This window comes from Jaculus jaculus, chromosome 12 (genome assembly GCF_020740685.1).
Source record: "Jaculus jaculus isolate mJacJac1 chromosome 12, mJacJac1.mat.Y.cur, whole genome shotgun sequence".
NCBI classification, from domain to species: domain Eukaryota; kingdom Metazoa; phylum Chordata; class Mammalia; order Rodentia; family Dipodidae; genus Jaculus; species Jaculus jaculus.
This window is the reverse complement of record NC_059113.1, coordinates 84,726,247-84,737,069: the sequence shown is the minus strand read 5'-3', so window position 1 is coordinate 84,737,069 and position 10,823 is coordinate 84,726,247. Positions and strand designations below refer to the sequence as shown.

The 10,823-nt window shown below is 37.5% G+C and overlaps 1 pseudogene; it reads left to right on the top strand.

Annotated features, from left to right (window-relative positions):
* The first annotated feature begins 8,976 nt into the window (after positions 1-8,976).
* On the top strand, positions 8,977-9,061 carry LOC123453791 (annotated as a pseudogene).
* The last annotated feature ends 1,762 nt before the right edge of the window (positions 9,062-10,823 follow it).

The window sequence follows — 10,823 nt, the reverse complement described above, 5'->3', positions numbered from 1 at the left end:
GCAATCTTTAGCCACATGGATGGCGAGTGACTTTCCTTGGCTCAGCACACACACACACACACACAATTCTGTGACTTTCAGCTGCCTCAGTCTTGGGCCCAGTCTAGTGATACATCTTAGATCTGTAATGGGGGGCTTGGGATTCAGGAAAGTCCTTGATTTCTAAACCCTAGGGCCATGTCTATGTCTACTTTTAATCAAAGAATTGAATTAAAATGGGAATATATATAGTTAATATTTTAATATATTTAAAAGTAGACATAGACATGGCCCTAGATGGTCCTAGGGTCCTAGACTGGGCCCAAGACTGAGGCAGCTGAAAGTCACAGAATTTTCCAGATGAAGCTGATTCTGCTGTCTTCTTTCTTAAACTCCTAAAATCATATGTACTAGTCAGAGAACATAAGCTATCATTCCACAAAAAAAAAAAAAATTTGTTTTTTACCTGAGCAATTTTTATAATATTTACAATTGTCTATAAATTATTAGTTCTAAATACATGTGCATCTACTATATCAGACAGTGTCTGTTCTTCTCTTTAGCATTTATTAGATTAGACTTACAAATCAATAGTATATTGCCTCAATAATTGTAGTAGCATGAATTATATATCCTCTGTAAGCTCATGCATGGTCCCCAGCTGGTGGCAGTTTGGGAAGTAGAGCCTTGTTGGAAAAGGTGTGTTGTTGAGGACAACTTGGGGTATTATTTCCTTGATAGGGTTCGACTTCCTCCCTTGCTGCTATTTCTTTCCCACCTGATGTGGCAAAAAGCAACATCCAGTCTCTGTTCATGTCACGCTTTCCCAGCCATCATGAAGCTTCTCCTCAATACTGTAGGCCAACATAAAATCTTTCCTCCATCAGTTGCTTTTTTTCAGGTGTTTTGTCTCAGCACCAAGACGGTAACTACAACAACAAACTACAAAATACTTTCATCAAATTTATACCTATTTCCATGGCTTATTTGAAAGCTTCATTAGGTACTGGACCCTAATTCTTAAAAAAAAAAAAAAGGTACCATATTTTAAAAACAATTTTGGTTTATTTAATTTAAGAAAGTTTTGCCTTTTTCAGTGTAGACGAACAAACTTAGGGCCTTGAGTAAACTATATTAGATATGTCATCACCCCTTAACACATGCTTTCATAAAAATAATTAAATCACAGACAGGGCAATTTGTATCATAATTCAAGGTTATCCTCATCTTCATATTGCATAGCAAGTTTGTCTCTAGCCTGAGCTACATGAGACACTGATTTTTTTTTTTTTTAAGGAGAAAAGAAAAAATGAAAAAGGAACAAAATAAAGTCAATGCCACACAGATTAGGTAATAACAACAACTTTTAATGAGAAAATTCTTCCAGTCCCCAAACTTATGACTCAAGCAGGTTAACTACTAAAATGAAATCATACTCATTAATGTGGGGGTCATCTTATTTCATTGGGTTTATTTCTATTTTATTATTTCTTTTTTCCACATATTACATACATTTAAACAAATACTCAATAATCATTCAATATAGATTGGATACTATTAAGATACCTATGTTTTTGTCATGTTTTGTTTTTAATATTTTGAATAATGATTTCCATGTGGGAAGTTATGATTTTCTTCATAGTTTATGTGCCCCATGTAAATAACTTGAAATATAAACTCTTTTGCATTGAGGCTCTTTGTAAAGGAAGACTAGGCTCTCAGCACTGTTCACTTATTGACTCTTCATGGTCTGAGTCTCTCAGTGAGTAGGCACCTCATAAATCATTCCCAGAGAACTGCAGGCCCTCAATACTCAACATAAATTCATGATAGGTAAATGCCAGAGTTCTACCTTGACCCAGTTTTTCATGCTATTGGTTGAATAATTTCACAGAATTTTCTCACAACATTTTGTGATAAAAGCCAAAAATATTTTCCAGCATAATCTTCTAAGTTTAAAGACTAATAATATGTAATAGCATAAGTTTTGTAGTTAGACAACCTAAGGCCAAGCCTGACACTAACCTCTGTTATAGCTACCATTCTTTTTTTGTGAAATAATGACAATTGCACTTGTGTCCTAGTGTGGCTACGATCACTAAATGGGATGGTCAATGTTAAGTGATTTGCAAAAGATCCAGTACAGTTTTTAAAGCTCAAAGTAATTATTGATTATTCTCTAACAATTCTATTCAGTCAGTATCTGTGGATTATCTATCATGGAGAATATATTAATCCAGGGTTTATAAGGCCTTAGCCCTGCCAAATACAGTAAGTTTAACTAGAAAGAAAAGTAATTTTCTGAAGTTGTAATAATTGAAATTCTTTTTATAAGCACACACACACACACACACACACACACACACACACAAATATATGTATATTGAATACCTCATAAGACTTAACTCACATTATGGTATGACTTTACTATATTGTAGTTTGCTTCTATATACCAAATTAAGTAAAAGTAATACATGTATGCACACACACACACACACACATATCAAATAAGAGTATATAATAAATTTAGAAAGCACTCATATGATTTTTTAACATAGTTGTGGTTTCACATTGACAAACAGCCTGTTTCAAGGTAATTAAAAGCACTGTTTTTTATTTTTATTTTTATTTGGGGGCTTGAAAGATGGCTCAATGATTAAAGGTTTTTGCTTACAAGGCCTGACAGCCAGGGTTTGATTCTCTAGTACCCACATAAGGGAGAAGAACAGTACACATGCATCTGTAATTCACTTGCCATGATAGAGTACCTGACATGCCCATCTCTCCTCCCTCTCTCTCCATCTTCCTCTCTCTTTGTATCTCTGTGCTTATTGATAGATAATAAATAAACTATTCTTAAACATAAAATATCTACTTTAATTAAACATAGGCATATGACATAATAGAAGTTTGTGTAGTATTCTAAAAACATAATGTTCTGGGAAAGACATGCATTTCTAAACACTGTGATTCACTTTCTTTTCTGACACAATTATGAGAGATCAGTGCTACACTGGTGCCTAACTACTAGAAACATTTTTTTGCACATATTTAAAATCTGATACATGACTATGCCAGTATGCAAATGAGCTATCACAATTGCATGGTTAAAAATGAAGCCTTAAACAAAACACAAAGCATTTAAACTGTTTAGCAACAATTTTTCAGTGGGGTCATTGTCAAGCATTGGATTCAGAGATGCTAGGGAAAACAAATTTGTTTGGAAGTTGCATCCTACACAGTCTCTGGTGATTGAAGGCATTACCATGATTACATTGGCATTTACAACCTATAAATGGAGAAGTAAGCCTTGTAATGTAATTATTCCTGCAATGGCCTTATAACAATAGAGATGTTACATGCCTTATAAAATTTAAAATATGACTCTCTTAGGTTTAACACTAGCACATGTGATGTGAATTCTATTTGACAAGTATTTCATCAGAAAGAATTCTGATGAGAATTTAATTTACCCACACAGTTACTAAGTGTACACTTAAAATTTACTCAATTTCAGAGCTAGTACTTAATGATTTATTCATACCAGCAAGTTTAAATAAAACACAAAACTGTGTGCCTTGTGACCAACAGTAAGTGAGCTTTATGTTAAGTACAATATACCTAGACTAAACTGTCTTTTGTTTGCTGTATCCTCTTTGGCTTGATAATGTTCTGCATTGTTTTAATCTATGATTAGCCTCATAATTTCCTTAGGGTTTTCAACATCATAGTGATGTTTCTTTTCATAATGTAGATAAGCAGGATTATGAGCAGAAAAAAAATGACTCAGTAGATAATATGATCAATGTTTAAGCTTGAGTGTTTTTAGTAGTCAGTTTCTGGAAGCCAGCACTCTGATGGTGAGACAGAAAAAGACAGGAGAATTCCCCACAAAGAACTTGGTTATTATTGCAGCAAAGACAACAGCAGAGTGACATTCAGAGGGATAAAATGACTCGAATGAGGGGGAAAAGCAAGGAGTAAACCAAATGTTGTCCATGTATATATGCTATGTCATGCATGCACATGAACATGCCCACACATTCACAGATATGACATGTGCACACATGCATACCAAGAGGCATGTGTGAAAATACAAACTGACACACAAAAAGATTATGGATCTGACTTTAAATATCATAGCAGATAATACTATAGAAAATGTTTTAGGGCTAGAGAGTTTGCTCAATGGTTAAGGCGCCTGCCTGTAAAACCAAAGTACACAAGTAAAGCAATATGCACATAATGGCACATGCATCTGGAGGCCCTAGGATGACCATTCTCTCCCTGCACCCTCCTTCCTTTCTCTTGTAAATAATAAAAATAAATAAATAAAAGGTTTTAACTGGGAAGTGTCTCATAGAGCTTTCATAGATGTCAATTAATCATGCTCAGCCTCTGGTGGACATATTTTCTGAGTCATACTCCTCCCTGAAAATAATTGAGATTTATTCTTCTATAGATAATGACTTTTACTTGGCCTCTCAATATTTCATAAAAGTCTTGTGAGTTAAAATTTTTCTCTCCAACTGATATGCTAGAATCCAGATATCTCCGATTGTGATATGAGTAGAAAGTAGGGTCTTTCAGAGTTAGTCAATCTAACATGACATTATTAAGGTATAGAGAAATTCCATATTGACACAGATTAGGAGAACGATGTGCTTATTTCATTTTTTTTTTATTTATGAGAGACAGACAGAGGGAGAGGGAGAGGGAGGGAGGGAGGGAGAGAGAGAGAGAGAGAGAGAGAGAGAGAGAGACTCCAGATGCATGTGCATTTGTCTTACATGTGTACTGAATCAAACCTGCATCCTTAAGGTTCACAAGTGAGTGACTTAATGGCTAAGCCATCTCTCCAGACCAAGAGGAGCTTTCTAATAGAGGTAGTCATCTTGGGACAGGCCCAAAGAAGCATGGATGCCATTCTGCCCTGTTAGAGCTGATTCAATCTCATCCAAGAAAGCTATATATCCTTACTCAACTTTTCATGGACTCAGGTCCAGTGGGCTGCTGTTCCTGACCAAGCAGTCTTCCTGGGTACTCATCAACCAAGTTGTCAATGAACCTCAGTCTACTTGGATGCCTAATGCATGCAAATTGACCTGAGCCACATGTGTGAAAGATTCCGGTCCCTCCTGATCCTTTCCTCATGTAAGCGAGATTAGACCCTGGTCTCTTCCTCTGGCCCGACATATATCTGGCTGTGAGGACATAATTCCTCTTGGCTTGGGAGCTTTAATCCCTTTTCTTCTCTCCTGGGTCCATTCTGGCCATAATAAATTCCATTCTCTGAGTTAACCTTTCAATTCTTTATTAAATAAGGTTTGCAATATGGGGCTTGGGAGCCACAAACCTTATAAGTTCTAGGCCCAGAGCCCAGCTTCCATCTCACATTCCTCTCAGAGCTCCAAACTTCCAACATTATAATTTATGTTGTAGAGACTACAACTAATGATTTTTTTTTTTTAAATAAAAAAAGCTCATGAGAGCTGGGGAGATGGCTCAGAGTTTAAAGTCACTTGCTTTCAAAAGCCTGCTAGTCTGGAGTTTGAGCCTCCAGTATCCACAAGATGTTCAAAGTGGTGTCTAAGTCTAGTTATCTTTTGTAGCAGCAACAGGCCTTGGCCGGCCTGTGCTCATGTTTATCTCTCTCTCTCTCTCCCTTTCTCTGTCTCTCTGTCTATATTTTAGAAAAGAAAAAGTTTCTTCACATTCAAGAAGTAAGCAACTCTCATCTCAAGAATCCCCTGAAAGTTGCAAGATTCACAAGGCTCCTACCCAAGGTCAAATAAGCAGCTCCTCAGGATAGGGTATTTTCCTACAAGCAGAGCTGCCTTCAAGTCATGCAGGAAGCCCCCTTGGATGCGACCTCAGTGAGAAGCACGTTCTTGGGTGGGTCTTTTCCATAATAAGGCTGGCTTTGAGTCACCCGTGCTCCTGGAAATGAACCCCCTGAACTCACTGGTTAGTCACCAAGGTGAACTTTGGTGGAACTGCTTCTTTGGCCTCTCTTCATGCCCTGTCTAGGGGTGAACACTAACAACTGGTCTGCTTATAAAGAGAAAATTGGCATACATACAGACCAAAGGTAGCATGAAGGAGCCTCAAAGGGGAGAATCAAGTGTCTACAGAGGCAAAGGCAGCCACAAAGCAGCAGAACTTTGAGGAAGGGGCTGGGACAGACAGAGTTCACTTGTCTTATCAGGGATTAAGCCACTTACACTTATCTCTCCTTGTGGAGATCAGATTATTGAACCAACACACCCCAAGAAGTTGGAATTTCCCCAAGAGTCTCATTCTGGGGAAAGAAAAGGATACAGCTGTGCTGTCATCCAGAGAGGACACTTTCAGACAGTCTTGCCAGAGAGTTTGGGAGTCCAGACAAGGGTAACAGGCGGGGCCACTCATTGATCAGGACTGCTTAGCAATGAAGATCTCTCACTTTCTGTTTAAATTTAAGCCTCATGTTAAGATTGCTTGGATAGACTTTGGCAAGGGATGGTCCCTGGATGGTTTTATTCCTCTTTCCAAATGGGGCCAGAAAGAATACAGGTCTTTACTCTGATTTCCATTATTGCTTTGTTAAATTGGCCTAGGGAAGGCAGGTGGGCCAACTTGGCTTGTTACGCCTACCATGGCCCAGTCGCTGACCCTAAGGACTCTGTCCTAACATACTCACAATCCTCAGAACAAAACCTAGCCTGTACACACCTGATGCTCAGACTGGATTCCAGAACTGTGGGGCAATGTGTCCTTGTTTCTTAAGTCTCTCCTTTAAACCGGCCTCTGTGTTAAAATGGGTCAACAGAGATGGACAGATTTGGATGAGGACTTGGCTTTAACATAACCACCTTGTTCCCACTCTGGAGTTTGTTTCTTCCCACTAAGTGATTCAAGTAAAAAATTAATCAATGATTTGGGTCACTTTAGCTGTTACTTAAAATTACCTTCTGTACCACTTTGCAGGTGGGGTCCAGGGACCATCCCTTCCAGCCCCCTTGTTGACATGCTCACTGAATGGAGCTGTGGTTGATTAATTCCATTTATCAGGTCGACTCCTTCCTGCTCATGCATCTTAAAGGCCTCCCATGGCTCCCAGCAGTATCATCCTAATTTAGTACCATAGCAAATTAACAGCAGGAAACAAACCTTTGTAATTTTCTTCCCTTATAAATAGCATTGTTCATATGGCAAAGGATGGTAGTCAGTGCCTGCTGCAGTTATTTCTCCTCTGAAAAGTGCCTTTCTTTTTGTCAGTGTTAAAAATCAATCAAAATGAATACACATACAATTAACCAGCCTGCAAGAAAGAGAACCTTCCTTTGACTTCGGAATCCTTCTGCTTTCATCTCTTAGTGCTCTTAGGTGGGACCAATTGTGCTAGCATTTAGCAAGCACACAATATGTGTGTTTAATGTATTTTGACGTTGTCAAATGGAGAGGAAAGTTAGGAAGAGCAGCAAGGAGCCTATGCCACTAAATCCCTCCTGCCCTTCCTCTTTTCACCTCCTGCCCTACTTCCCCTTTCTCCCTCCCTCACTTCCTTCCCTCCTTGCCTCCATCTCAAACTATATAATTATTGTTTTCTCAGCAAAGTAAATAATTTTTACTATCTAGTGCATTTGGGATGTTGTGATATCTTTAGGTGAATAAAAACTTGTAAATTAAAAAAATGCAAATTAAAAGTAGTAGATATGAATAACCATAGTGCTATTCATGTAGAGATAGGGTAGATATATGGAACTATTGTGATATATATATATGTGTGTGTGTGTGTGTGTGTGTGTGTGTGTGTGTGTGTGCATAAATAGAGAGAGAGAGAGAGAGAGAGGGTAGATATGTATAAACTGTGACTTCTAATGGAAGATATTTCATCACAAAGGTCCTCTGAAATAGCCCAGTTCATATTCATTTGAAGTGACAAGAATATAACATAAAACAATAACATGAAACTGACTAAATTTAATCACTGCTGGCCACAGTTGATCAGTTTCTATGATGTTAAAATTACTTGTTAAAAATGTAAACTGATATTTCTCCATCTTAACTCCAAGTAAACAAAATTAAAAAAAAAAATCTAATGTTCACCAGAGCAATACTAAAGTGATTAGAAATCATTTAATATAGATATTAATAAAAAGTCATTAAGAACAACAACAAATGACAAACTAGTGATGAGAGAGAAAATGAACATGTAATCAGAAATTCTGTATTTTTCTGTAGACATAGGTTGGAGTAATATCGTTCTTTATAATTTTATTGTATGAGAGAAGTCTTCATGATAGAGGATTGAGAGAGAGGCCAGGGGACACATTTATTGGTATAGAGAAACAATTTCTTAGTGGCTCAGAGTAGCATGGGTTAAGACAGGAGAGGCAGATTAGAGAGGGCTGGATAGAAAGAGAACACCCTTGCTGCTGTGTTAGCAAAGCCTAGAGTGGATTAGCAAAGAAACCCAGCTTTGGGACTACTGTAACCCAGTGACAGTAGCTACTGCTGCTAATGGGGGTCCAGTTGAGCCAGGGGTAGAAAAATGGGGGTAGTCTGAAGCCAATATAGGAAGAGAGAAGAAACAGGGGAGAGGGAGAAGGAATGAGAAGAAGAGAGAATGTTTGTATAGAGAAAAATGGAGGCTGGTGGGCTGAAACAGAGACAGACAATGGGAGTTACTGCACAAATGTTGCAGCCCAAATCAGATACTTGGAACTTCAAGGAAGAAGGTGATAAAGATAGAGAGAAAGAGAGAGTATCTAGGGAGACTTTTATGCCCATACCCCCATATCTGTCAAGGAGGGTCAAGTGCCCAGTGATGAGAAGGCCTTGTGAAGATGTGGGGATGCTCAGGCCAGAAGACAGGTTGACCAGATATCCTGCTGATTTGGAGTTGGGTGGTAAGAGAGAGGAGACATGGGAGAGAGCTTAGAGACTTTAAAAATCCTATCCTGACTTCTTTGCTGGGCTAAAATTACATCTGTAGCTTTTAAAATAAGCAGAAGCTTTGCGCAGTGGCAGTATCGTAGCCAATGAGGTTTATCCGAGGCGCGATTATTGCTAATTGAAAACTTTTCCTAAAATAAGCAGAACCTGCTGGGCGTGGTGGTGCACGCCTTTAATCCCAGCACTCACGAGGCAGAGGTAGGAGGATCACCATGAGTTCGAGGCCACCCTGAGACTACATAGTGAATTCCAGGTCAGTCTGAGCCAGATTGAGACCCTACCTCGAAAAAAACAAAACAAAACAAAACAAAACAAACAAACAAAAAAAATAAATAAATAAAAGCAGAACCAAACTAAGGTGACAAGAAGAGCAAGCCAAAGAGAGTGAAGCTTCTTGGGAAGTAACTTTTCAGTCACCAGGAGAGTGTCTTACATATCTGTCTGCAATTAGACTTGTAGTTTTCGGATTCTTGGTGTTTTAGATGTGTCAACTCTGTATAATGTAAACTGGAGCTGGAATACATATGTGTGTGCGTGTGTGTGTGTGTGTGTGTGTGTGTGTGTGTGTGTGTGTGTAAACCTAAAATGTTTCTGTTAAAAGATCATGATAAATCTAGAGGAAAATCAATGGTATTGATGTGAAACACATGTAGCATAGTGTAACTGTGAAATGGGAGAGAAATATCACCATTGTCTTGGCTGAGGCACAACACTGCAATATATATATATTCCACTTTGCAGATCCAAGTTTCCAGAAGAGACCTAGCCTAGCACTTTCTTCTAAGTTTCTGCAACTTTGGTAACAGATGCAGATTGTAGAAGCAGTTGTCAACAATCAATTAACTCTATGCTTTATGGAAAGTAGTTCGGGGGTAGGTGCTGGGTGTCTTCAGATACTTCTTGAGAAGTGGGCTCACTAAGTAGGTACAACAAAGAAAGTTGATTATCACTGTGAAAGGAGATACTTTTCCTTTATAAAGTTAGTTTTAAATTGCCTCATTTAGTTCTGTAGATCTATTTGAACTGCAACTTTACTTTTATATTACACAGTTAATAAAGATTAGGTGTGTTGCAAACTGTTGGAAAGAAAAAAAAAAATGTCCTTAGTTGAATTTTACTTCTGGGTTGATAATACATGAAATAACTTTTCCATAATAGTAGACTGTAATATCCTGGGGAGGTACATAGACTTATATAAATAGGTCTGCATTCAAAAACTATATTGTAATGTTAAATAAAACTGTATTTAATGGGGATTTTTATGGCTTAATGCTACTATTTAACTCCTTATATTTCTGAGTGGCACTAAACAAGTGATTCCTCTGAGTGACCTGGTTCTTTTGGCATCATACAAATACTTTGCTAAAGGGTTCTATAATCTCTTATTATAAAGTTGGGTTATAAAAAATTACTAGATATTACTAAAATGTGCTGATTTTCAAAAATTATTTGTATCTATCAAGTGAATAGCAATAATGCCATGAATTTAAAATAGAAAAATAAACAAAATTTCGTTCAAATTCAACATTTATATTTTAGTTGCAATTTCTTGCCCATATGTAATAGTGCCTAGTAAAAGGCATTTACTTCATGAAAGCAATAATTATGATTTAAATACAAATATATTTTACCTCTTATGTCCAAATATACTAAAGTGAACAGATGTTTTCAACAGAGGTTGCAAAAAAGTGTGTTTTACACTGAGCTGAAATGACTTGCCATTAATATTATTCTTATTTCGTTACATTGGTCCTGTAGAGTTGAGCGAAATGACATGAATGAGATCCTAGCTGAGATTATTTATTCAAGTGAAAAGAGAATTAGAAAGGCGGTGACACATACATCATTGCCACTGTAAGAAACAGCTTCGAAATATTCAGTCTCAGTGGAGTGCATTAAACTCT